Source organism: Notechis scutatus, chromosome 2 (genome assembly GCF_049901735.1).
Source record: "Notechis scutatus isolate UNSWTSFEM ecotype Mainland chromosome 2, rNotScu1.2, whole genome shotgun sequence".
NCBI lineage: Eukaryota > Metazoa > Chordata > Lepidosauria > Squamata > Elapidae > Notechis > Notechis scutatus.
The window spans coordinates 167,057,609-167,081,978 of NC_142010.1; the positions used below are offsets into that span (position 1 = coordinate 167,057,609).

Consider the following 24,370-nt stretch of genomic DNA (forward strand, 5'->3'; position numbering starts at 1 on the left):
CCAGCTCTCACTTACTTGTTTCTGGGAAAATGCTACAGTATATATTCTTCTAGCCAAAACATTCAGTTGCTTTTACAAAACAGATACAGAGCATAGCTGCATACAACTGCAATAACTGAATAGTGTGGTATCATTGGCACCTCCTTTCCAGGCACAGTTTGTAAACTTCTATTTTTACTTTTTAAGCTCGTGAACTAGACCTAGATGGCTTTTTACTCAACTGTGCGGTGCTTGGGTAACCACCCAATGTTATTAAAAGAAAGAGTGGGAATGAACCGGCCCCCTACTTACAGCTAACATTTCAATAACATTTATAGAGTTCTAATAACATAATTTTAAAAGCATCTGGCAATATTGTAGCTGCCACCAAAAGAGTAAGAGTATTCACTCATGCGTGGCAACATTCACACCAGAACAAAGCGTCACATGAAACTGAGATATCATATTGGAACTGATTGTAGCAAAAATAAATTTTATATTGGGATGATGCCTAGGATGTTCTGCAAATAATTAGTTTTCAAACCCTCATTAATTTCACTGAGATTTATCTAGAAGAAGTTTCAGGGGGATTGGGCATAAAGTCTGCATTTAAATTGCATCAAGATTTACTAGGTAGCCTCAGTTATGAGAACCTGAAGTAAACAACAGAAGGCCCTGCAACTTTTGTCTGTTTTCTTCTTATGGGAAATATCTGTGGCTACCTCTGATAATTTACTGTGTTTGGCCCAGGCTTGAAGGAGAGAAGATATGGCTCCACAAGGTTCAAAGCAGAATTATTCTGTTTGCTTTCAAACCTTGCATCTATGCAATATATTTCTATAGCTTGTAATCCTAGTAAAAAGAAAAAGATGGTTGTTGCCACATACTAGCCAGTCTTAGAACTTATTGTGGAATGGAAGCTTTGTTTAAGGTATAAATGTTAAGTTAGATGGTTACCTGCATTGTTTTTGAATGGTATAAGGACAGATGGCTGTATTTTTAAAGAGAGCTGCAGTTAGAATTTAATCATAGCATCCAATCATAAAAGGATCTTCTCATTAACGTTAGCATGTTGACAGTTTTATTCAGTGATGAGTAAATGCACCCTGTACATGTTCAGATGTGCTTGGGTTAATAAGTAGCATTATATTATGCATTTCTTGTTAAAGGATCTCAGATAGAGTGGGATGAAATTTTTTAAAAATGTGCAATGCTGGAGCATGACTAAGTGATTTTACTGAAGATAACTCCCCCACTCCTCCATATATAAATTCAACGTGACAATGGTTACCGCTGTTCTAAGGGGGAAAGAATAACACAGAAGACATAACCAGAGTTTTCAATCACAAGCTAAAACGCATGGCCAGCCACTTTGTGCTTTTGTGCTTTCACCTTCATTCTAATTTAGTAGGTGTTACTTCTTGTAATTTTCTGCTACAGAATTTTGTCTACTTGGCCTGGCTGCCCTTTGTGTAACATGATCACTGGGTGTTCTTCTTTCCCCAACAGACACCCCCCCCCCCTTTTCCCCATTTCAACTTTCAATAGGTTCTGCTCTCAAAAATTCTGTGCTTGCTTTGCTGGAGGAGGCTCCAATTGGGTTACATTACATTCTCTTCCATTCTTGCAAGGGCTCAGGGCCCTCTCTTGGCCTCCACACTAGTTCTTTCCCTTTGTGCCGTTGCTTGGTAACCAGGAAAAAAAGGGGGGATGGGACAGGCTCCAGGAGGGAAAGATGGAGAGAAGCAAAGTAAAGGGGGGGGGGGGGGGAGTGGAGAGAGAAAGCAATTGAAGTGTGTGCAGTTTGTGTAATCCTTCAGGCAAGGCTCTGCATGTTGATTAGTCGCAGGCCGGTAAAACCAAAGACCAGGCATGGAGTCCTGACCTGTTTGCATGGAAGGCGCAGCAAAACTAAGCAATTAGATGGGAGCCATGGGGAGAACATGTTCAGGATGGCAGGCTGTGGAGCAGGTGACTCAGTAGGGGGCACTCTCTCCCCTGAAAAGAAAGTTGACTCCAGCATGACTCACCTCAGTGCTTGAAGCGTTGCTGGGGTAGACTGCAGCTAAAAACCAATTCACATGCATTTGTTTTTATGCATGCCCAAAATGAGATGGCACATAAATCTTGGCCATATCTTTCACTTAAAGAAGGGATTTGAGAGCAACTTGTTATTCTAATATTTTTAATTTGGGTATCACATACTTTATTCTACTCTTCAATGCCCTTCTTTTTTTCCTGCAGTTGACATTATGGGCCAAATGGAGCCACTTAGTGCCTATCTATTGCTTTGGTAATACGCTGTCCATCATCTTTGAACGAGCCGAATGCTAGTTCATTAGCATTTCTGCATAATTTGTGCTGCCTTCTTTGCTACATAGTACCTAAGATACAACAATAGTGGGACTTGGTGAAGGATGCTGTCCTTATGAACATGTTGCAGGGCAAGTTAAGGAAAATTTGGTTTCCTTGATTTTGTTTCCCCTCCTGCCTATTGGAGGGAAAACAACCACCAAGCACTCTATACATGTAACATGGACAGAAGTGTGTGGTTGTGCAACTATATATTGAGCCACTGTGAAGTTGCCCAACTAAGCAGATGGGTGAAGCAGTAGGAAGCAGCTTCAGTGTTCCCATTCAATACAACTCCCCCATTTCTATAAACAATCAGTTTACAGTCAATTTCTGAGCATGGATGAAACACTTTTCTATTGCAGAGTGAAGCACAAGGTTAACACAACAAGCAAAACTCCACCTTTGCTTCATGCTGCAAGTAACAAGTAACCAAGGAGTTCAGATCTGAATTTGTGGCTGTAGCCCTTGGTGCAGCCAAAGTCAGAATGGAATATGTAAAATGGTACTGCCCAACTTTCCCCCAAATCATGAAAACATGCCAGCTGGTAAAGCCCCTTCTTGTCAGGTGCAGCTGAAAACTTGAAATATACCTGCAATGGTGACAGAACTTGCAACACACAGATGGCAAAACCAGACTTTTTAAATGAACCTTCTCTGTAGCACAGATGTAGTTCTGTTCTTTAAACACAGGTGTGAAGGCTCTCTTAAAAGAGTTTAAATATGTTTTTACAAAAAGAGCATGTGAGATCTAAGAGATACAATTGGAAGTAAGTTTAATTTCATTTTAATCAGTTTTATGCAATCAGATGCCACAATGGACACAGAGTGACGTTTCTCCTGCAGCCCATGCCAGGTGATTCTGGAAGGGCAGTTCTAGCAACCAGAACAGGCCAATTGATCTAAAAGTGGCAATCACTGGGCTGATCCCAACCTTGACTCTATCAGCAGCCATACCGCTAAGTGAAGCCAAATTATATAAGTGGCCAAGATTATGCTGGCATAAGAGCAAAACACTACTTGAAAAATTGGGAAAACTTCTATTTGCCTCATCTGCGAGCTAGGGGTGAGATGAGAACAATGGTAGAGAAAAGCAGTTACCAGGACAGATTTGGGCAATGGCTTAGGAGATGTGTTAGAGAAAGAAAGATATGGCAAAGGAAATCACAGTTGCTAAATCCTAATCTAAGGTGAAGCTGCAAATAGTGGCATACTTACTAAAAATACACTGAACACACAGTAAGTGTTACTCACACTTAGGCTTATATTCTGTTGGAGTAATGCTCCATTGAAAGAGAAGCACAACTTTTTAAAACTATGAAATATGCTTTACATGTAATTCATATATTACGTGCATGTTAGCTATTACATATACATGTAGACTTACAACAGTTCATTTAGTGACCATTTGAAGTTACAGTGGCAAACATTGAAAAACATACGTTATGATCATTTTTCACATATTTAATCATTGCAGCATCACTATGATCATTTTTGTTTTATTGTATTATTTATTTGTCCAATTGCTTACAAGATAATAGGTATAAGTATAATCATGAGTAAGAATACAGGAAATAGGTACAAATAAATGGGGACAATAGGACAGGGATGGTAGGCACAATGGTGCACTTATGCACGCCCCTTACAGACCTCTTAGGAAAGGGGTGAGGTCAATAGTGGATAGTTTGAGGTTAAAGGAGTGGGAGTTAGAGGATGTAACAATTTTGATCATACAGTCAAATGACTGCTGTATCCCGAAGTTATGTAATTATCTTTTTTGACCTTCTGACAAGCAAAGCCAAGGGGGAAGCTAGATTCACTTCACAACCATGTTACTAATTTAACAACTGCAGTGATTCACTTAACAATTGGTAAAATGGGACAAAACTCATTTAACAACTGTCTCACCTAGCAACAAAAATTTAAGGCTAAATTGTGGTCATAAGTGAAGGACTACATGTAGTTCTTGACTTATTACCATAGATGGGACCAGAACATTTGTTGTTAAGCATGGTCATTGTGAGACATCACATGGCCACACTTAATTTTACAACCTTTTTTTGCTGCGGTCATTAAGCAAGATATCACCTGACCATGATTTGCAACCTCCTGCCTGTTTCCCCATTGACTTTGCTTTCCAGATTGCAAATGGCAATCATGTGCCTGAATATGTTGCAACTATCATAAATATCTGCCACATGCCAAATGCTCGAATTGCAAACAGGTGACCACAGGGATGCTGCAATGGTCATAAGTATGAGGACTGGTTATAAGCCACTTTTTCCAGCACTGTCAAAACTTTGAATGGTAATTAAACAAATGGCTGTAAATCAAGGACTACCTGTAGTTGGGAACTAGTTCATTTTGGGTAGGCACAAGCCTAGTTTTTTGTTCATCCCCATCCGATTTACAAACAGGGAGCAAATATTGATCTGATAGTTATCTGTCCCAATTCAAATCCATCTATTGACAAGATTGTAAGCAAGGGCAATTTGTTGACTATATATTCTCTAATTCTTTCAAGCACATCAAACACGCAGGTATCCAAGTACCTTCCATTCCTTTCTTTGTTAACCATCAACTTGTCTTAAGTAGCACTGCTATATAGACTTCAGTAATCATGACCACAGAATGGAAGTAAATTTTTCTATATCTCTTTGGAACCATCTAGTGAATGTTGCAGCCAAGATATGATAGTGTTAGTATTATCAGATATTGTAATGGCATTTGGAAAAACACAAGACCTGACTCTTTAAAAAAAAGGCTAACATTTCAATCAATTTAAATCAGGAAAGAATGCCACATTCTGCTAGTTGTTTGTTGCTGGTTCCATCTCAAATGAGGGCATTGCAGATTTTCCATGGCTTATGCCAATGCGGGTGAGGGTTGGGGTATCACGTGGCCCTATTTTCTATAGATTTTATTTGATGGGAAGAGGCCATTTGGCCTAGGGTAACATCATTTTGTGAACTCCATGCGTACTTGCTGCAAACACTGCCATTCCCCTGTAGCAATTCTGATTTGGGAAATATGGGAGATGAGCTTAACCCTAATTAGAATTCTGCCTGTTTCTTTTAGCCCAAGTGATAGGTCAGAGCCACAGCCAAGGTTCATGGTACAAATCAGAGGTAGCACCTCTGCTAGGTGATCTTTCTACTACTATCTTTCTTCTACTATCCTGGTGATCTTTCTACTACTTTTCAGCCAATTACTGCAGCTGATCTATTTCTGAGTCATGCCGAATGATCTTCTGGAAAAGTTGTAATCCCTTGTGCAAAAATAGCCCAACTAAGAAGGTCACATGCACAGAAGAGAGTTGCAAGATGAAAAGAGACACAATTCTTTCACTTCATTCTATGTCTCCCTGTGAATCTGTCCATTGGGATATTTTTGGGTATATGTTTAACATTCTTGCAGAAGATATTAGCGCTGTAAGCAAATGGGTCTAATGTTCTTTCAGCAATGTTTGAAAAGCTCCCAATTGACTGGCTGCAGACATATACTATTTCCGGACTTCAATGATGGCTTAAATCCTCTCTCCAGAGCAGTTTAACCCAGCTGACTCTACAAAGTATTAAATAAAAAGGTTTTGAGTTGATTTTACTGCTGACAGATAATACTCAATAGGAGGTAAATGAACAATAATAAAAGCATGGAAATGAAATTGGGAAATCCATCAATTATTGTCCCTTAAATTACTCCCCATTTAAGATGTAGGGACAGGGCTATCCTCAAGACTTGTTGGGGCAGAGTAGAATATGGCTGTTGATGCTGTGTAATTTATGTGAGCATGCTTTTCAGCTAACTCAAGGATAGAAGAAATGCATGACAAGGCGCAGCTCCCTCAGCGCATCCCTCAGATTGATGGGAGTTTTTTTGTCTAGAACAGTGTAACTACCTTTGGAAAAATCTTCAGGTTTATGTGTATGCCTGTCAGTCTCTCGTGTTTTCTGTAGCAATGGAGATAACAGAAAAGCTTTGAGTTGGAGAGCCTTGAATTCTTCAGAAGGAGGCAAAAACGGGGTGGCAGAGAATGAGAGAAGAGGAAAAGGGGAAGAGAAAAGAAGTAGAATGGAATAGTACAAGAAAGAGTGATAAAAGATGAGATGATATATATTTGTGAGAAGGGTATGAATGCAGGGACGGTGTTATTTAAATTCAATTCCAAAATACTTTTTAATGTTGTAAGATGTCTGGGGTAAATTTGTATAATAAATAAACAAATACTTGATATTTGAAAAAGAGTAACAGTGTGAAATTCTACCTCTGCATACTACCAGCAAGTTGGCTTCAAAAAATTTTTTAGGGAATGCAGTCTACCATAATGTTCAATATTATTCATGTAATACTGGGTTATGAAAAGCAGTACAGTCATTCAATTCTTTGAAAAGATGTTTCCCTTGAAAACATTCAAGCAGAGCACCCCTTTGCTGTGTTAATTGATGCCTTCTTCTAATGAACAAACAACCATTTCCCTTGCCAGCAGATACTTTGGTGTGCAGAAACTACTGCTCCTGAGAAAATGTGGTTGGTTAAAGAAGAATTATGTATCTCTGTGACGCTTTTCAACTGATGGAAGTCCTGTAGTATGCTTCCGCAAAGCAAAATATTTCTCCATAGCTCTGGATTGAGTGTATTCTCGTTGCTTTCAATACTTGAAGTAGGGCTACAAAATCTCATCTGCAAAAATCACAGTATCCACTAAATAAATTTCAGGTTGTTTTGGATTATTAACCATCACATGCATTTTTTTTTACAAGTTAGTATTTGCACTGCACTTCCTAAGCCCCCATTCTGGAATAGGTACTATATTTTGTGTCCTGTATTTTGATTGGTTGGTATTCTTACTGTGTCACAGCAGGTAATCCACCTTGTTGACCTCAGCTGATCCTGGAAAAGCTAAGCAGTGTCAGATCTGATTAGTCCTTGGAAGACCACCAAATCTGAAGGCTATCAATTACATTGGGAAATTGAGAAAACATTCCTGAAAAAGGCAGTGTCAAAGCCATTTATGTACTAAAGGTGAATGACAAGAAAAAATAGCTGCAAGAATTTCTTTCAGGAGGAAGTTGTTACAACTTGGCACAATAAATAATGAACAATTGTACATCTGTTGTCTAAAAGAGATAATCATGAAAGGCCCTATATGGGGTTTGACAAGCATTTTTGTAACTAAAATGCATTTAATTTTTGGTTTTAAGTAGAGGAGAAGAGACTGTGGATCTTTTGACCATCAGAAATCTTAGGGTGCATGGGGAGCTTCCGGTTTGAGCTTCTTTGGCGACAGACCGAAACCGCGACTCTGTGCGGTTTTGATCCGTGCTCGCCGCTGGAGCGCCCCGAGCCGGCTGGTTTCGGGGCTAAGCCACCCCGTAGAGGTGGTGAAGAAGTGGGAGACTGCCTGCAGGGTTGAGGAGAGACGCATCTCTCCTCCTCAGCTGGCCATTACTCCCTTTCCCGAAGGCGGTTGCAGCGGTGGTCAGAAATGGCCACCACAAAGAAGAACTCAACCGGAAAAGAATGTGCAGGAGGAAGATAAGAGGAGAAAGTTTTGGTTGACCGGGTCAAACAGCAAAAGCAACAAATAAGGTACCCTGGAATTTAAACTATTTAAAAAAATAATAACACTGTTCCCAAGGAAGATTTCTAAGCAGCGAAGGAGAGTGAAAAGGGAAAGGATTTGGGGTTTTTTTCTCCTCTTCCTATACTGACAGCTACAAGACTTAAGCAAGGAATTGGGGAAAAAATCCACTTTGACATTAATAGGCATTTAATGCCGAAAATAAAAAGTCAAAGGGATAATAAAGATTTCTGGATAATCAAAAACTTTTGAAAACAGGAAAGGAGAGAAAAAGAATAAAAGGGCAGGATCTGGAAGGGAGGAGACTGCCTGGAACTAAAAAGGACTTACAGTAAAATCTCAACAAGACTTCCAAAAGATACATCTTAACTGAAACATTGCAACAATATAGTAAAACCCCAGGAAGAGAAAGTGAAAAAAGAAATAAGAAGAAACACCTTGGGACTATCTGGATTATTTGGTGATCTCTGGATTCTTGGTTACTGCATTTGAATGACTAAAATCAATCAGGTCGTTGTTTAAAAGTGTTTAAAATGGCTCCACTTTTAGAAGAATTGAAAATGGAACTTAAAAAGTACAAAGAAGATGCACAAGAAGGGAGAGGTTCTTTTGGATTCGTATTTCAGTTCTTGGAATGGAGATTTGGAACTATGAGAAACAACAAGAAATGCCTGCAGAACAAGAAGATTGGGACAAAGAAGAAGCCATCTTTAATGAACAAGTAATCTTAGGTGGGGGAAAAAGGAAAGGGGGGAAAGAGAATGGAAAGTTTAAGATTGGGAGAAACAACCCCAAAAAAGAATAGAGTGAAAAATAAGTATAAAATCAGAAAGCAACAGAAGAGGGAAATGCAGAAGAGAGAATTAGAAGTAGAGAGACAAGGGGGTAAAAAGGGGAGGGAGAAGAAGAGAGGGAAGAAAGAAAGGAAAAGAAGTTATAAAGGACAGAAACAAAATATAGAGAAACAGGGCCTATTTAGAGATAATGAGTGAAAATCTAATTGAAAAAGGGATTCTGCAAACGTACATAAGATAGTATGGTTATATTAGAAATAGAAATAATTTCAGAAAATATGAAACAATGTATGATTAAAATGTTTGATGAAATAGTTATCGTAACAGTGGAATGCTTGTCAAAAAATAAATGTAAAAAAATGAATATTTAATGACTTATAAAACATGTGAAGAGAAATAAGGGAAAATTTAAGTATGGAGATTATATGTGTCTTTAAGGAAGTATGATATTTAATTAAAAAGAAATGTTAAAGATGTTAAGACTTTAATGAATATTAATGATAGAACTGAATTGGAATGGAATGAGGGTTTTAATTACATATATTTACAATCTTTTTTTAAAGAATATAGTGTGTATTATAAGAATTATAAAATGTACCAAGCAGAATTCGATTGGAAGTTATGTATTATGTATTATATTGAATGTCATAACCTTAAGGTATATATTGAAGTTTAAATAAGAGTTGAATGGATAAAATTAAAAGATATAAAGGTGTCGTACTCCAATTAGTAACTACAGGAGAAAATTTGTTTAATGAGAAAAGATAATATGAAATTGAAACAGAACAGACAAAAGTATAAATATAATGATTTGAATTGAGATGAGATAATCAAAACAAAATTGAGAAAATTAAAAGAGGGGAAAAACTATATAGAAAATGCAGAATAGTAATACGGTAAGATATGGAATAGAACACAAAAATGAGCATGAAATTGAGTTTGTGTCTGTATAAAGAAGTGCAACCTGGGACCAAGCTATTTTCAAAAAAGATGTTTTACTTGTATTTTGTGTGTGTGAAAACCCAAATAGAACTTTAATAATAATAATAAAAAAAGAAATCTTAGGGTGCATGGACTCAGATAGTGATGTAAATGATACAAAATTGTTTTCATACTAGATTGCAACCTACTTGGCTAGATTATGACCTGGCTTAATGTAAATTGCAACAGGAGAAATACTATCATTTGAACTTATGAGAAGAACTTAAAGCACATTTCTCACATGGAAATATTGATTATGTAGGTACTGTATACATATAAATGTAATATAAATATACTGTATATGTGGAAAAATTACACTGGTATAAATACAATTAGTTTCATTTCATCTCTAGCTAAATGTACTCTGCCTAAATGTACATCCTACTGAAATGGCTGAATTTTGAAGTTTCAATTGCATCCATTCAAATTGAAATAGCATATTAAGTAAATTTCACAAGATCAAAATCAGGACAGTAAAAAGCAAACTCTTTTTCTGGGATAAGCCATTTATTTTACTTCCCAAAATGTATCTTTGATTATATTGGTTAACTGCAATAGCATTCAGTAATTGCAATGCTATCTCGGTTGGAACAATCCACTATCTCAAACCGAGACCCTACCATTTCATTTTTCTATACGTATAGCCCTTTGGAGTGGGCTAGCAAATCTGGGCTGCAAAATTCCAGATTATCACTAGAGAGATACAGAAAACTCCCGAAAGAGATACAGAAAGATCACTAAAGAGATACAGAAAATACTAGCTGTATGTCAAAAGTGCTGAGGTTGGGAGATAGTTTCCTGTTGGCTAGTGATACTCAGTGAAGTGAACAGCGGTAAAGGCTGAGGATTTAGGGAATAGTTTTACTTAAAACGGACTGCATATCCATATCAGGATTGTCTCCAATGGCAAGCAAAGATAGAGGCTTTAAGGGCAGAATAAGATGAGAAGCGGATAGGACATTTTACAAAGAGAACAGGTTCTGCCAGATCAACTACAGGTAACTGAACTATGGGGAAAGGCTTTTAGTTTACCATCTGCAGGACTTCCATTGTTCATGGTTTAGCAGTTATAAGAATTATAGATTGAGATAGATTGTAAGCCATGTAGGAACATACACATATTATTAATATATATGTGCATCACAATATTTGATTTACCTAGCTCAGAATTCATTTTGAACATTTGCGCAGCACTTTCAAATACAACTACACTGTTTGGCCCACCCAGTATAATAGGTTGTCCATGGAAGACTGGTTCTTCCCAACCTGCCACTACTCAGGGGCTGAGACGTAGCTGACCCTTGAGATACAAGAAGTAATGGATACAGTGAGAGACATCATTGCTCTCCAACCTGTTACCTACTTGAGATCCACTGGACAACTGAAATATGGATTCTGGGAGACAGACCATCCAATTTCCAAAACATTATGACCTGGAGGAGTGTTCCCCAAGACTGGAGGGGAGGGAGTATGTTTTGACATAGCCTGAAATGGCTGATCAGAGCTCGGTTGCTAACAACAAACTGCATCAGATTTTGCATACTTTGGAAGTATTGTGGCTTGCTGCCAGTTTGAGGGGAAACTACCAGTTTAATGCTGGAACAGCTAATGAGAATTTATATACAGGTTGGGGGAGTGAGATGAAGATAGTATCTCATGGGCACATGGCAGAAAAAAAGAGACTTGGCAGAGCATGTTTGTCTTGTTTTTAGGTGCAAGTAAGGTACAAATGTGCAAGACAAGCTGTATCAGCCTTAGTTCTTTATTTGTGAAATGGGATTTAACTCTTATTCCCAGGGCTACTGTAAAAATAGCATTATTTTGCCATAGCAGTGAGGCTGACAAATGATATTGTCCTTATTTAATGTAGACCAAGGAAAGGCCCTGGCATTTTTCTCCTGCCCACCAAGCTTGCTTGCTGGTGGGAAATATCAACCGCCAACTACTGTCCCTGATATAGGTTGGTTCTCAATAGGACAACTACAGGGGTCCTAGGAACAGCTTGTCTAGTCTCCTGTCAAGTTGTCTGTTGGTGAAAGGTGCTAAGATAGAACATAGTAAAGCAAGAGGAAGCTCTCCAGATGCTCCTCACAAACTGCTCTGGGACAATATCATAGCAATCGGACCATTTCTGAATATGAGTGGCATTCTGGAAGAGGGTAAATCCATATTCATAAATAGTTGAACTGATAGGTGCAGGCATGGGGGCACAGGCTGAAACAGAGGACGTAACTGATAATGAAGAAGTTCCATTCTTGATTAATAGTGCAGGAGAATGTCACTGCTTTTGGCACTCCCTTCTGACCTGATGGTGTCAGAATCCTGAAGTAGGAAGATAGTCAATAGAGAATATGCTATTATTATTAGCCCATCTATAATAACAGCATCGTGGCACTTAAATGTTGCCAGGGCCAGAATGGAATAGAAGGCAAAATGACAAAGATGACATAGGTATCTGCAGGATACTGCATAAATAGCCATAGGAACTACAGCCACATGATACTGATCCCAAGATCATTGAGTGATATATGTAGCACTCATTTGTGAATCCCAGAAAATAAGCACAGTAGTAAAACTATTAAAAAGTATGGCCATGGTAAATTCCTTGTCAACAGAAAAATGGAAAACCTGTAGTGCAGTCAGTGGTGATAGAAATAGCATGCAACAACTGCCAGAAAGTGACTCTTTCCAGTTTAAATTGGAAACATTTAAACACTATGGTTGTTCTTTGACGTTCTAATGAAGGTCCAGTTTTCCCCCCAAAAGAACAAGGATTTTTTTTCAATCTAGTTGACAGCTTTAGGATTTGCTGGTTTTCCATTAATGTCATGTCCCTCCTTCACTAATTATAACCTAAAATATAACACATTTTCCCTTAATTAGTTGCATTCTTTATGCCATATTTAAGAGAACTTCTACCTTCTTATGCTGGCTTTTATAAATGGTCATGTTTGGGGAAAATAAATATGTTTATTAATTATTTGTTGTGCTAAATCCTCCTGAAAATATTTCTTACAGCTACTTCTTTTGATCATTCACCTTGTCAAAAATATTCTTTCCCCTGCTAGCTCTTTTTTTATGGTTGTCAAATGAAATGTGATTAAGTATCATTGAAATTTACTGTGTAAAACTCATTGCTTGTAACGTTATATATACAATACTATTGTATATATAACGTTACAAGGTATGGCTTCATAATTGGTCGTGTTATTACTAATGTAGATGTTTACTTATTTAATTTTTATTATCATTGGGGGAGAACTTTATTGTTTTAATTGTAATTATTTACAGTTTGAGTTACCTAGAATTGTGCCTGCATTTGAAGTGGCATGTAATTGACTTAAATGACTGAAAGATGGGGCAAATTTCTTAATTCAGACTTTATAAATTAAAGAATCAGAACAGTGGACCAACTAGTGCCAGTTTTTTGTAAAAGTTAATTATTTTTCTCTTACTCCACACTAATGAATATGGTGAATTATTAAATCAAAAGGCATTTCTTACAGGCATTGATCATAAATCCAATATAATAACTAAAATGTTTAATCATGTTGATACATAAGCAGGGTTACTGCTACAGATGACCATTCTTTCCTGTGATGCTGACTTCCTCATGATGTATCCATGTCTCTGATTAGCAGAATTTTGTCACAGAAGAGAGGATTCCATTTCTGCTCCAATGAGTCTCTTTGCAAAGGGAAAAAGCAGCCAGATTTGGGAAATCCACAGTATCCCCACTTAGGATGTATACTGCCCCAAGAAGAGGTGAAGATGGAGGTAGTTGGGCCTTTATTTCATGAAAGCATCCATTTGTTTTCAGATAGTATACTTTTTGCATGGAACAAGGCGAAGTAATTGTAATCCTAAAAACTCAGGGGGGTGGGGAAAGAAAGTTTAATTTTAACTGAAGGTAACAAAGTCAACTAATGCTGAAAGCAAGTCAATTAAATGTGCCAGTAGAAGTGCTTGTCAGTGTAAAACTGTCCACACTTCTTTGGCACATTTAAGAACTATTGCCATCAAATCTTAATAGTTCCCGGGATCAAAGGAGGTACAAAAATGCATTCTAACTTAATGGCTGAATTAGTTCAAGATATCCAGTCTCTTCACACTTTTGTGGCATCCATAGTTATTTCAACAAAGGCTACGTTATATGTTCCTTCCTCTCTTTGCCTGGATTTAGAAAAAAAATATATCACGAATTTGCTCATGAATCCAGTTCCTACGGGATCCAATCCGTCTCTTCCTTTTTTTAATTTTTTCCTCCCAGATTCTGTTGCTCCCGAGTCTTGCCTTGCCAAAAAAAGCTCCAGGCATCTCCCATTCCTTTGTACTGGGGATTGGGAGGGGAGAAGAAATTGGAGGAAAGCTGGAAAGAGAAAGGGGTAGGGGCTGGCGAGGAACACGGGGACCTCGATCCAGACCGCAGCATTTTCTGAGTGGCTGAAACTCGCCGTAGACGAATTAATATTCTTCCCCCATTTTTAGCCTGCCTTCCTTGCCAGCTCCTTTCTTGTTCTCAGACATTTTAAGGGCCTACACAGATTCTCTTTGAATACCCGCCTCCCCGATTTCGGCAAATGCACCGGAGAAGAGGGGGCGATAACAAAAACGACCATTATTATTCGACAGAAGGTCTCTAGGGGGCCAGAGCCCGTGCAGCTCCGATTTTTACACAGCCTCGAGAGATGTGGTGCTAAATACATTAAACGGAAGGGAGGCGATTCTCAAGTAAATACGTGCGAATTGCAACGGGGCCTGCAAAACACACCCGCTACAGCACCGGGTTGCTTTCTAATTCCATGGAATTAGAAAGCCTGGGGCGGCGGGAGCGTTCAGTTTTCTTTTCGCTTCTCTTTCCTTCCATTCGCCTCCATTGCTCTGCCGTGCCTTTAGGCCGCCTTGTTCACCAACAGTATCGCCCCCCCCCCCTCCCCCCACTTTCGCCTTCTTAAAGGCGTTGTATCATGCGTCCGGGCTTCTGTGGCCTCCCCACCATTTTCCTTTAAGGAGCCAAGCTATTCTGGCCAGCGCCGTCGCCCGGTGCAATCGATGCGCTCTTGCGCGGGGGGCGTTGTTGGCAGGGGAGAGGGGGGAGAAAGAGGGGGAGGAGAGGGGAGGGGGCCGCTTGTGCGTCCTGAGCTCTTCGGAAATGGGAGGCGGCCAAGGCGGCAGGCAGCGGGAGGGCGCTGCGATGGGCGAGCGCACAGGCACGGGCGGCGGCGCCTGAACCCAGGGGCGCTGAGGGGACGCCGCTGACAGACGCCGCTCGGAGTGCGGTTCTCTTTTCCCGCTCCCCGATCTTTGAAGACCCGGGGAGAAGAAGGAAGAGGAGGAGGAAAGGAAGGAGGAGTTGGCGATTGCCACAGCTGGCTCTCTCTCCTCCACTGCTTCTTCATTCCTCCCTTCGTTCGACCTCCCTTCCGGAGCCTGGTAAGTGCAACTCCTAGTGCCTTCTCCCTCGCTTCCTCGGTATCTATTCTCTGCTCGGGGAGGTGGGGGAGGGAGGGACGGAGATCTGTTCTCCATCTCTGTAGGAGGATTAACTGAAGGGGAGCCAGAAGAAGCAAAGGGGGCTGTCAGAAAGCTGGATGAAGTGGGCTTAATTAACACGGCGCACCGGTGAGACGGTTTGACCCGCTTCAGGTCGTCCTATAAAGGCATTCGCACGGCGACACTCGCCTAGATCTCTCGCTGTATCTGGGAGAAATACGACCTCTCCTTGTCCACATAGAGCGCGCTGCGGAAGACACGGGAGATCTTGGAAAATCCGAGAAGAATGTCCCGATCAGCTTCCTAAAACAGAGGTGGCCAACTCTAGGGAGCCCTGCAGAACAAGTCCATCCCTACCTATCGTGGGCCTCACAAAACAAGTCGCCTTCCATCTGTTTACAAGAACAGTCAAGAGAAACTCCTGGCTCTGTAGAACCTGCTTGGTGCTATAAACGTGTCAGATGTCTGAAGCCCTCAGTGCTCTTGGAGGCCATGTAGCTCTGTCCCTTATAATACCGTTTCTAAAGATTTTAGTCTAACAGCCCCACTCACAGATGGCAGGAGAAAAGGGAGGTCTGATAGCTCACAAATCTCACAGGCTTCATGGAACTTGTAAAACCCTTCCTTAACCGGGAGTATAGGATGAAATAGAAGAGACCCAATGCATATGTGTTGTTCTCTAAGAAGGAGGTTTCCTTACTTTAAATGAGGGTTGGGTGGCCTCTCGGTTTCTCTTCCAGAAAGGTTTCTGGTTTCATAGAAGAGACACTGACTAGAATCAAAGTGCACACACTTCTCTCTAAAGCTATTTTTTTGCTGTTTCTTTCCTTTTCATATGCCTTTTCGAAAGCCTAGCAGATGTCATCTCAACTCTGAATACATAGTTTAATTTTAAATTGCCTATTACATGTAGACGGTAAAGATTGTTTCATGAATGAATGAATGACTGGGGTTAAATGTGAATTTTGAGTTCCTTGGTTCTGAGTTTATACTTTAATAAACTACACAACCAAAAAGTTCCAACCTGGGTAGACTGATGTGATGATTCCCATTGTCTACTGACTTTTGGAAAGGTCACCTCCACAAGCAAGAATCCACATTGCTTCAGAAGAAGTCCATGCCTCCACCCCTGGTTCCTTGAGCTCCTTCATTTGCCACATAAAATAAAAATACTTTTAATAAACCTGAGTGGGGGGACTAAATCTACTAGGTTATAATATCTTTCTGTTGGTGTGTTCATCTTTAAAATGGTTGTATATTTTATCCTCTCTGCTATGTGTATGTATGTCTAGATAATGCATTGTGCATGGTGGTCAAATCTGCTTTATGATCTGTTTCCCTTTATGTATTTTCTTGTTGCTCTTCTGCTTTTCTGATAAAAACTTCCATGTTACAGCAAAATTTAGAGAATAGTAGAAAAACAGGGATTGGGTAAAAATTAAAAAAAAACAAGGGAAGAAATAGAATTAACAAAATATGCTTTGGTGTTTTAAGGAGAAAATCCAAATGATGGTCATTAGTGAATAAAAATATAATAATTATGGATTGTTTGGTGCTCTTTGATAATAGTTTGAACTTGATCACTCAAGTTGAATCTCTTTACTCTTCCTTACTCTCTGGGAATTTCAGTGGTTCCTCATAGAATCAGGGATATAAGTGTATGGATTTATTGCTGTGTTGATGTTATGTGGCAGAGGAGCAAACAAACTGGAATAGAGAAGTAAGAGAAATTAGACTTTTCACAGTTGGGAACAACTACCAAAGGGGTGAAACTAAGCTAAACTGTAGACATGTTGTGAAGTAAAGATAAGTGAATCTTGGATCCAAAGTAAGAATTTACTGTGCTCTTTCAGTGGGATGCGTGCAAGAGATTTTCCGCAGGATAGTGTTATTGAGAGAGAGATACTACTGTAAGGATTTTCTGCTCTGTATATGCAAGTGACTTGGTTGATCCCAATTTTTTATTTAAGAAAATTTCCTCCAAACAGCACAGGGTTGGATTGGTTTCCTTTTCATTGGTTGCTTCTTATGATCCCTTCTGGTACCACTAGAGGTGCTCTTGGATAGTGAGATTATAGAGCTACCAGTGATGTGCCAAACATAGTTTATCCACTGCTGTATATGATAATTTATTCATTTTATATTGGGATTTTCTGATTTAGAGTAAGAAAACTAGGATTATCAAACACAGATCATAAGATATATGGTCTCCTTTCTCAGGTTTGTTCAAGAACAGAAATGTTGGCTGTGCTAGAATATTTATCTACAGACCAAAGGATTTGATAAGATGACCAACTGGATTTTTTCTTCATATCAGGTTCTTTATGAATAAAGATTTTTTTCCTCCCATATGTCTTGTCACTGAATAGTTTCTATTGTTCATTTGTGCTCCAGAAGCGCTTTAAGAAGTGAGAATGAAGAAGAGTATGCCTTGATTTCTATCAGTTTTGGAAATGTGCATGTTTACTTCATTCAGACATAGTGTACTAATTTAAAAATATTTTTTGTATAAATGAACTGAAGTGTTTATAGAATGTAGTGTTGCATAATCATAAAATGGTTGAGTGGGTACCTCAGAGATTCAGGATAAAGCCTATCCTCAACCATGAAAACTAACTTCATGCTTTTCAATGAATTATATGTTGTCAGCCTACCCTATCCTACAGGTTTGTTGATTTGGGGAGAGAAGTGGGGAAAAAAGTTTAGTTTTCTTAGTCTCTAGAAAAAAGGCAAGTTTGCTGAATTTCCTATAAACATTTTATCTGTGTGTCTGTTGGCCACCACCACCCCTTCACCCAAGAAAAACACAAGTTTTTAAGAAATAGTTGACAGAAGACCATGAAATTTTTTTTTCCTAGCTAGGTCCTACTTTTTGGTAGGATAATTTGGTAGGTTAATTGCATAATTTGTTGGATAATTTATCTCTCTCCTGGTGACATTTGTTGAAATGTTGCCTTTAATTGTCCCCAAATAGTTTGAAGGATTTTGAGGTGCCATTTATGCCATCAGCCATTCCTGATGCCTCACAGAGTTTGCAGCAGGTATTTTGTTCTTTGTGACCAGTAAATGCTCAGCTCCATCCAGTCATCCAGACTCTACACCAAATTAAAGGATTACAGGATCGTAAATAAGGATGGTTTTTTTTTTAAAAAAATTGATGCTCAGCAATGAAATTTTTATTAGTAAGATGGATCTCAGCACACTTGGCTACTGTAGGAAGAGCACTGCTCCATTTGTGTGAAACTGTGTTTTATGTATATTACAGCTCAGTTAGTCTATCTTTATAGTAGTTTAAACAGTGGGACACAATCTGGAATAAGGAACCTACTTACCTGAGGCCCTAGAATAAACTACTACAAGGTAAATCAGTGCCATATATAGGTGAAGACTTTGTATGATGAATATGAGAATAAGAATATTATTGTCCTTATTCAGGTAGGCAGTGAATGCCCTGGTTCAATACAGGCATACCTCAGAGAGATATTGCGTGTTTGTTTCCAACCCACCACAATAAACTGAATATTGCAATAAAGTGAATCACACATTTTTTTAGTTTCCCAGTGCATATAAAAGTTATGCTTTTACTATTATGCAGTCTTAAATGTGCAGTAGCATTATATCTAAAAATGTTCATGCCTTAATTAAAAATACTTTATTGCTTAAAAATGCTAATCATCATCTGAAACTTCCAACGAGTCATAATGTTTTTAACATTCAAGGAACCCTTGTATTTAAAAACATTAACACAAGAAAAATTATTCCAGAGAAGGCAAAACTTAATGGAGGTTCCAGGAGACTTTTCAATACCATATTGGCCACTAGCATATTATTATTACTTTCTGATTATTCCAATTATACTGTAGCCGAGGTTCATTTCTTTTTGGAAAAAGAATTCCACAGACGTTGACTTAGAAATAAGTCTTATTTATTTTCCTTTAGATTTTAAGACTAGTGATGCTTTTTAGTGTTCTCTGTATTATTTTTTCCAATTTCTAAAGAAATGCTTTTGCCTCAAATTTGTTTCTTCTATCTTTATTATGTATAGCACGATGCCTACTTGAAAGGGAAAAAGGAATATTTTTGTGGCATTATTATTTATTTCTTCTTAACATTTTATCTTAAAAGAGCCCTTGGAACTCTTAAGATATCCCATGAAACAATATAAAAATCATATCAGTAGTATTTAAATTAACAGTCTCAAAGCCATTCTAAAAATAGTATGGCATACAATTTATAAACTAGGTACAAAAATGATGTAGTAATATTATTTTACTTATTACATATATGGAGCTGAAGGCAGAATATGTAATTTTATTCTCCAAACTTCATGTAATGTAGATTAAGGAGAACAGTTACTTCCTCAAGGTCACGCAATGAACTTCATGACACAGACAATTGGAATTGGAATTCCAGTTTATTTCAGATATATTTTGAAATATATAATAAACAAATTTTAAACAAAAAAAGGAGGCAGAGGAAACAGAGCTAAATACAAGAGGAGGTTGATATAATTCTTGAGGTAAAAGAAATAGAAATTCTTTAGATATTATGTGTTTCACTCTATGTGGAAAAGATACATGGAACGAAATAATTTACCCTGAGTTTAAGATTAATGAACACTGTATTTGAATTTCCCATTTCTAAAATAATCACCTAGAAATTATCTTTACATATATTCAAACTTATCAGAGAGTGGCCAAATTGTGCAGACCCTTGAAAATGTTTTGTTAATCTTTGGGATTGAATGGCACTGAAGAAAATATGGGAATCCAGAAATTGTATTTCATGATGGACTGCATGGGACCTCCCTTTATCGAACACCAAATACCTTACCCTGAGAATAATTTTAATAACAACTTCTCTAGAGCTCTTGGCTTTCAGTTTAGTGAGGGCTACACAGCTAGGGAACCATTAAACTGAATGTGGCTTTTTCTGCTGCTTGTCTGCGAGTATGGGAACTAAAGTCCAAAATATGGCAAAGTGATTTGTTGGATCACAAAGGATGCCATTTTGATCTTGGTTATCTGGTACCTTCATTGTCACAAACCTTTCTGCTAAGCCCAGGAAGTCTAAGCCCCCCCTCCAAATTAGAGTCAGCTTGTCTCCATACTAGAACGAATGGAGACATATGCAGTTTAGCTTCCGACAACTCTTTCTTTCTAGCAAAATAATAATAATTTCACTATATACCACCCTTGCATTCAATAAAATATGGTAGTCCACATTTATAAAGTCAATTCTTGTAATTGTCCTGAAATTTTGGTCTCAGAAAGTACACATATTGTACGTATAGCACTGCTATAACATTCTGCATGGATGTTTAAAATGACATGCTTGGTTAACACAAAGTGTGAAGGCAGCAACTACACGCTTTCAAATGAAGCCCTCAAATCCTACTATATTAACTGTTTCCATACTGCTTATATTTAATCAGCTACTCTAATGTAATGACTCTATGCTGAATTGTGATATGAAATCCATCTGTGCTATCTGATCTATGTTGGCTCCTTACACACATTCTGGTTTCTATGGCTCACGATGCCTGCCTTAATCTATATTCACCAGATAATTTCTGCAGTGATATCCCATAATCATGGAGGCATAAATCCTAGGCACATTGTCTTGAAATAGTTTTCTGTTCCTGTTGAAAAGGTTTCCTGGAGCATTTTTCTTGAAAATATTTCATTATAATTCATCACTAGCACTGATGATGTTACCTAGTTTGATAATGAAACATATGCAGATAAGTAACCAAACACAGACAACACCAAGGATCCCACAATTTAACCCTGAGACATTAATATTCTCTTGTATCGGTAATGTCAGGGATTCTTGGAACTTCAGGCATGTAATTACAACTGTAATGAATTTGCTATTAAAAGGTAAAATTCAATTCAGGTTAGTTTTCATGGATTTAAAGCATTGAAGTGTATCTGGAAATGCGGTAGCACAGTGGTTAGACTGCAGTACTGCAGGCTACTTCAGCTCCCTGCCGGCTGCCTGCAATTTGGCAGATCGAATCTCACCAGGCTCAAGATTGACTCAGCCTTCCATCCTTCTGAGGTGGATAAAACGAGGATGCAGATTGTTATGGGCAATGTGCTGACTCTGTAAAACTGCTTAGAGAGGGCTGTAAAGCACTGTGAAGCAATATATAAGTCTAAGTACTATTGCTAAGTGCTAAGCAGTTTTGATATTTAGTGTTAAAATAGGGCTTACAGAATAACTGAAGTTTGACAATTAGAAATCATTATTAAAATAATAAAATATTAATATTCTTTTGAAACTACCTTGGCCAATTTCAAAGCAGGATTAGACTTGGCTACGGTAGTACTTGAACAAGAGATCACCTTAGGTCCATAGGTTAACTTGGCAGTAAAAAAAATAAAAATCCTACTTTCAAATTATTGCAAGGAAAAACTACATAGGACATATTCCTAGAAGTTGAATTTGACTTGACAAAGATCTTACACGTAGTCCTCGACTTACAATCACAATTGAGCTCAAAACTTATGTTGGTAGGTGAAACATTTGTTAAGTGAGTTGTGTTTCATTTTACCATTTTTTGCCACTGTTGTTAAGTGAATCATTGCAATTGTTAGTAACATGGTTATTAAGTGAATCTGACTTCCCCATTGATTTTGCTTGTCAGAAAGTTGCAAAAGCTGATCACATGACCCTAGGACACAGCAACCATCATAAATATGAACCAGTTGTCAAGCATCTGAATTTTGATCATGTGACCATGGGATGCTGCAATGGTCGTAAGTGTGAAAAATAGTCATAAGTCACTTTTTTCAGTGCCGTTGTAACTTTAGTCACTAAATGAAGTGTGGTGAATGGAATGGAATGGAATGGAATGGAATAGAATAGAATAGAATAGAATAGAATAGAATAGAACAGAACAGAACAGAACAGAACAGAACAGAATAGAATAGAATAGAATAGAATAGAATAGAATAGAATAGAATAGAATTCTTTATTGGTCAAGTGTGGTTGGACACACAAGGAATTTGTCTTGGTGCAAATGCTCTCAGTGTACATAAAAGAAAAGATAAATTGAGAACTACCTATATTTGTTTAGAGTGCTCAGAGTTTTTACTTACTGTATATTGTCTTTATAATCCTGACAGATTGGTACTATCTGAAAGATAGATCACTATTATCATATCCATTCCATATCATAAATAACCTTCCAAATGAATTTGTGGCACAGATAAATCTTGTCTCCGGGATATTCCACATCATGGCTACTAAAGTTGGAGATTGTCATATATTAATGCTTATTTTCTTCTGCCATGCCAACCACGTTTGCACTGAAATGGTGTTGCATAACATGGAGAAACATTTCACAGCTAGGAGAGCACACCAGCTCAGCATTTGCATCTATTCTAGCATGCATCATTATTACTGAGATACTGTGTAGAAACAAAGGTCCCACTTAGGTGTACACAATTGCTATTTTACACAGTAGTATAATACTCCATATGAAAAACTTAACTGGAGAATTTGACTGCAAAGCTTAAACAAATAGAATATATGCTAGGATGAAAAGGTGTTATGTAAATTATATGAAATAAAATTAATGTCAGAAATGGAACTTTATGTCATCTTTCTTGCTCGGTTCTAATCTTGTGTTGAATTTTTGAGGGTTCATATTTTAGTGTGAAAACAGAAAATTTGGAATGGGAAGGAGCATAATGCTTAGCTGTCCACATTTTTTTCGCTGAGTACTACAGGTAGTGTACAATCTGTACCTGTTTTCATCTCTTTAATGTTTTGCCTGGTGCAAGTGAATCATTCTTAATGCTTTGGCCTATGCATGTTTACTTAAATGTAATTGAGTTTGGTGGTGTTTCCTTCAAAGGGCCGTGTGAGAAGACAAACAGGCTAGAAATAGTAAATTAGAGTGGGCATAGGATAGCACCTCAGATTAATTTTTAATGGAATAAATTTGTGCTATCCTTCTATTTTAAATCTCCTAGGACTTTTTTCAGGCAGTTGATAGTAGAACATGGTTGTGTGTTCAATTCAGTTGTAAAGTTTTGATGCAAGCTATATTAAAAGGAGAACTATTAGGCTCTTGTTTGTTCCTTTAGTCTTCAACCTCAAGAAAATCTAATTGGAAAGAGTTTACGTGTCCATACTCCTCTCATAGGTTCTTCCTTCTTTAGCTTATTTTCTTTGTCAATGTAAAAATGCAGATTTTAAGCTGTTGTACCAAGTAGGAAAAGCCAATTTTAGTCAAATATATAAATTATGCATCCTCAGAGAGAATACAGTTTCCACTTGGGTACTGTAAATCTTTTTTCTCTTGTGTATGATCTCATAGCTAAATGGCTAAATTTGATACTTTCCAAGTCACATGAAACCCGGCACAAACTACATTGGCACTGGGAAAGAAAGCCCAAATCTTTCTATCTATCTATCTAATCTCTCTTTCTCTTTCTTCCTCCCTCCCTCTCTCCCTCCCTCCCTCCCTCCTTCCCTCTCCCTATCTTAGTCAATGACTCTGGTTGGCTTACAATTCAAAAAATATATTACAGTCAAAATACTAAAAACATTTTGAAACAATAAAAACAATAGAAACATCCAAAATAAATATATATAGCAGCTGAGATACTTAGCCAGCTAGCAATATAGCCAGGAAGTGGGGCCCTTGACACATTCAGTGTCCCAGGCTCGGGAGCATAATCAAGTTTTTAAGATCTTATGAAAGTCTAACAGGTTTGGGGCCATTCTAATCTCCGAAGGGAGGATGTTCCATAGAGCAGGGGCCACTGTGGAAAAAGCCCATCTTCTAGTCCTCGCCAGCCGACACTCTTTGGTTGACAGTAAAAATATTGAGGTAACTGACCAACGGAAGTTTCAAAAATAGGTCCAAATATCCCAGAATTCTTCATTTGGTAATACAACATTATTGAGCATTATCATTGTTGCCAAGAAAGCCGAAGGTGTGAAGTAATATCTGAATTGCAGAGAAGAGCAACAAAGATAATAAGGACAAATGGCTAAGGGAACTAGGTATGTCTAGTCTAACAGAGTGAAGGACAAGGGGTGAATCAAGGTTATTTAGGAATTTACAAGGTTGTATGCAACATGGATTAAACAAATGTTAAAGCTACTTTGTATTGAAATTCTGTATTCAGAATGAAATTGAACAAGACAATATAATTAGACTGCAAATAGC

General features: G+C 38.1%; 1 protein-coding gene across 9 annotated transcripts in view; it reads left to right on the forward strand.

The window, feature by feature from the left end:
- Positions 1-24,370, forward strand: part of ATN1 (atrophin 1) — a 55,644-nt gene that overhangs the window by 15,553 nt on the left and 15,721 nt on the right. For 3 of the 9 annotated variants that reach the window (XR_015747254.1, XM_026686269.2, XM_026686270.2), the window contains exon 1: positions 14,830-15,120. The exons of 4 other annotated variants lie outside the window; for them this stretch is intronic. The gene's annotated coding sequence lies outside the window, so the exon portion shown is untranslated. Of the gene's footprint in view, positions 1-14,829; positions 15,121-17,400; positions 17,498-21,832; positions 21,945-24,370 lie in introns of those variants that run through there. 2 more of the 9 variants (XM_087954037.1, XM_087954034.1) reach the window with 2 other exon arrangements.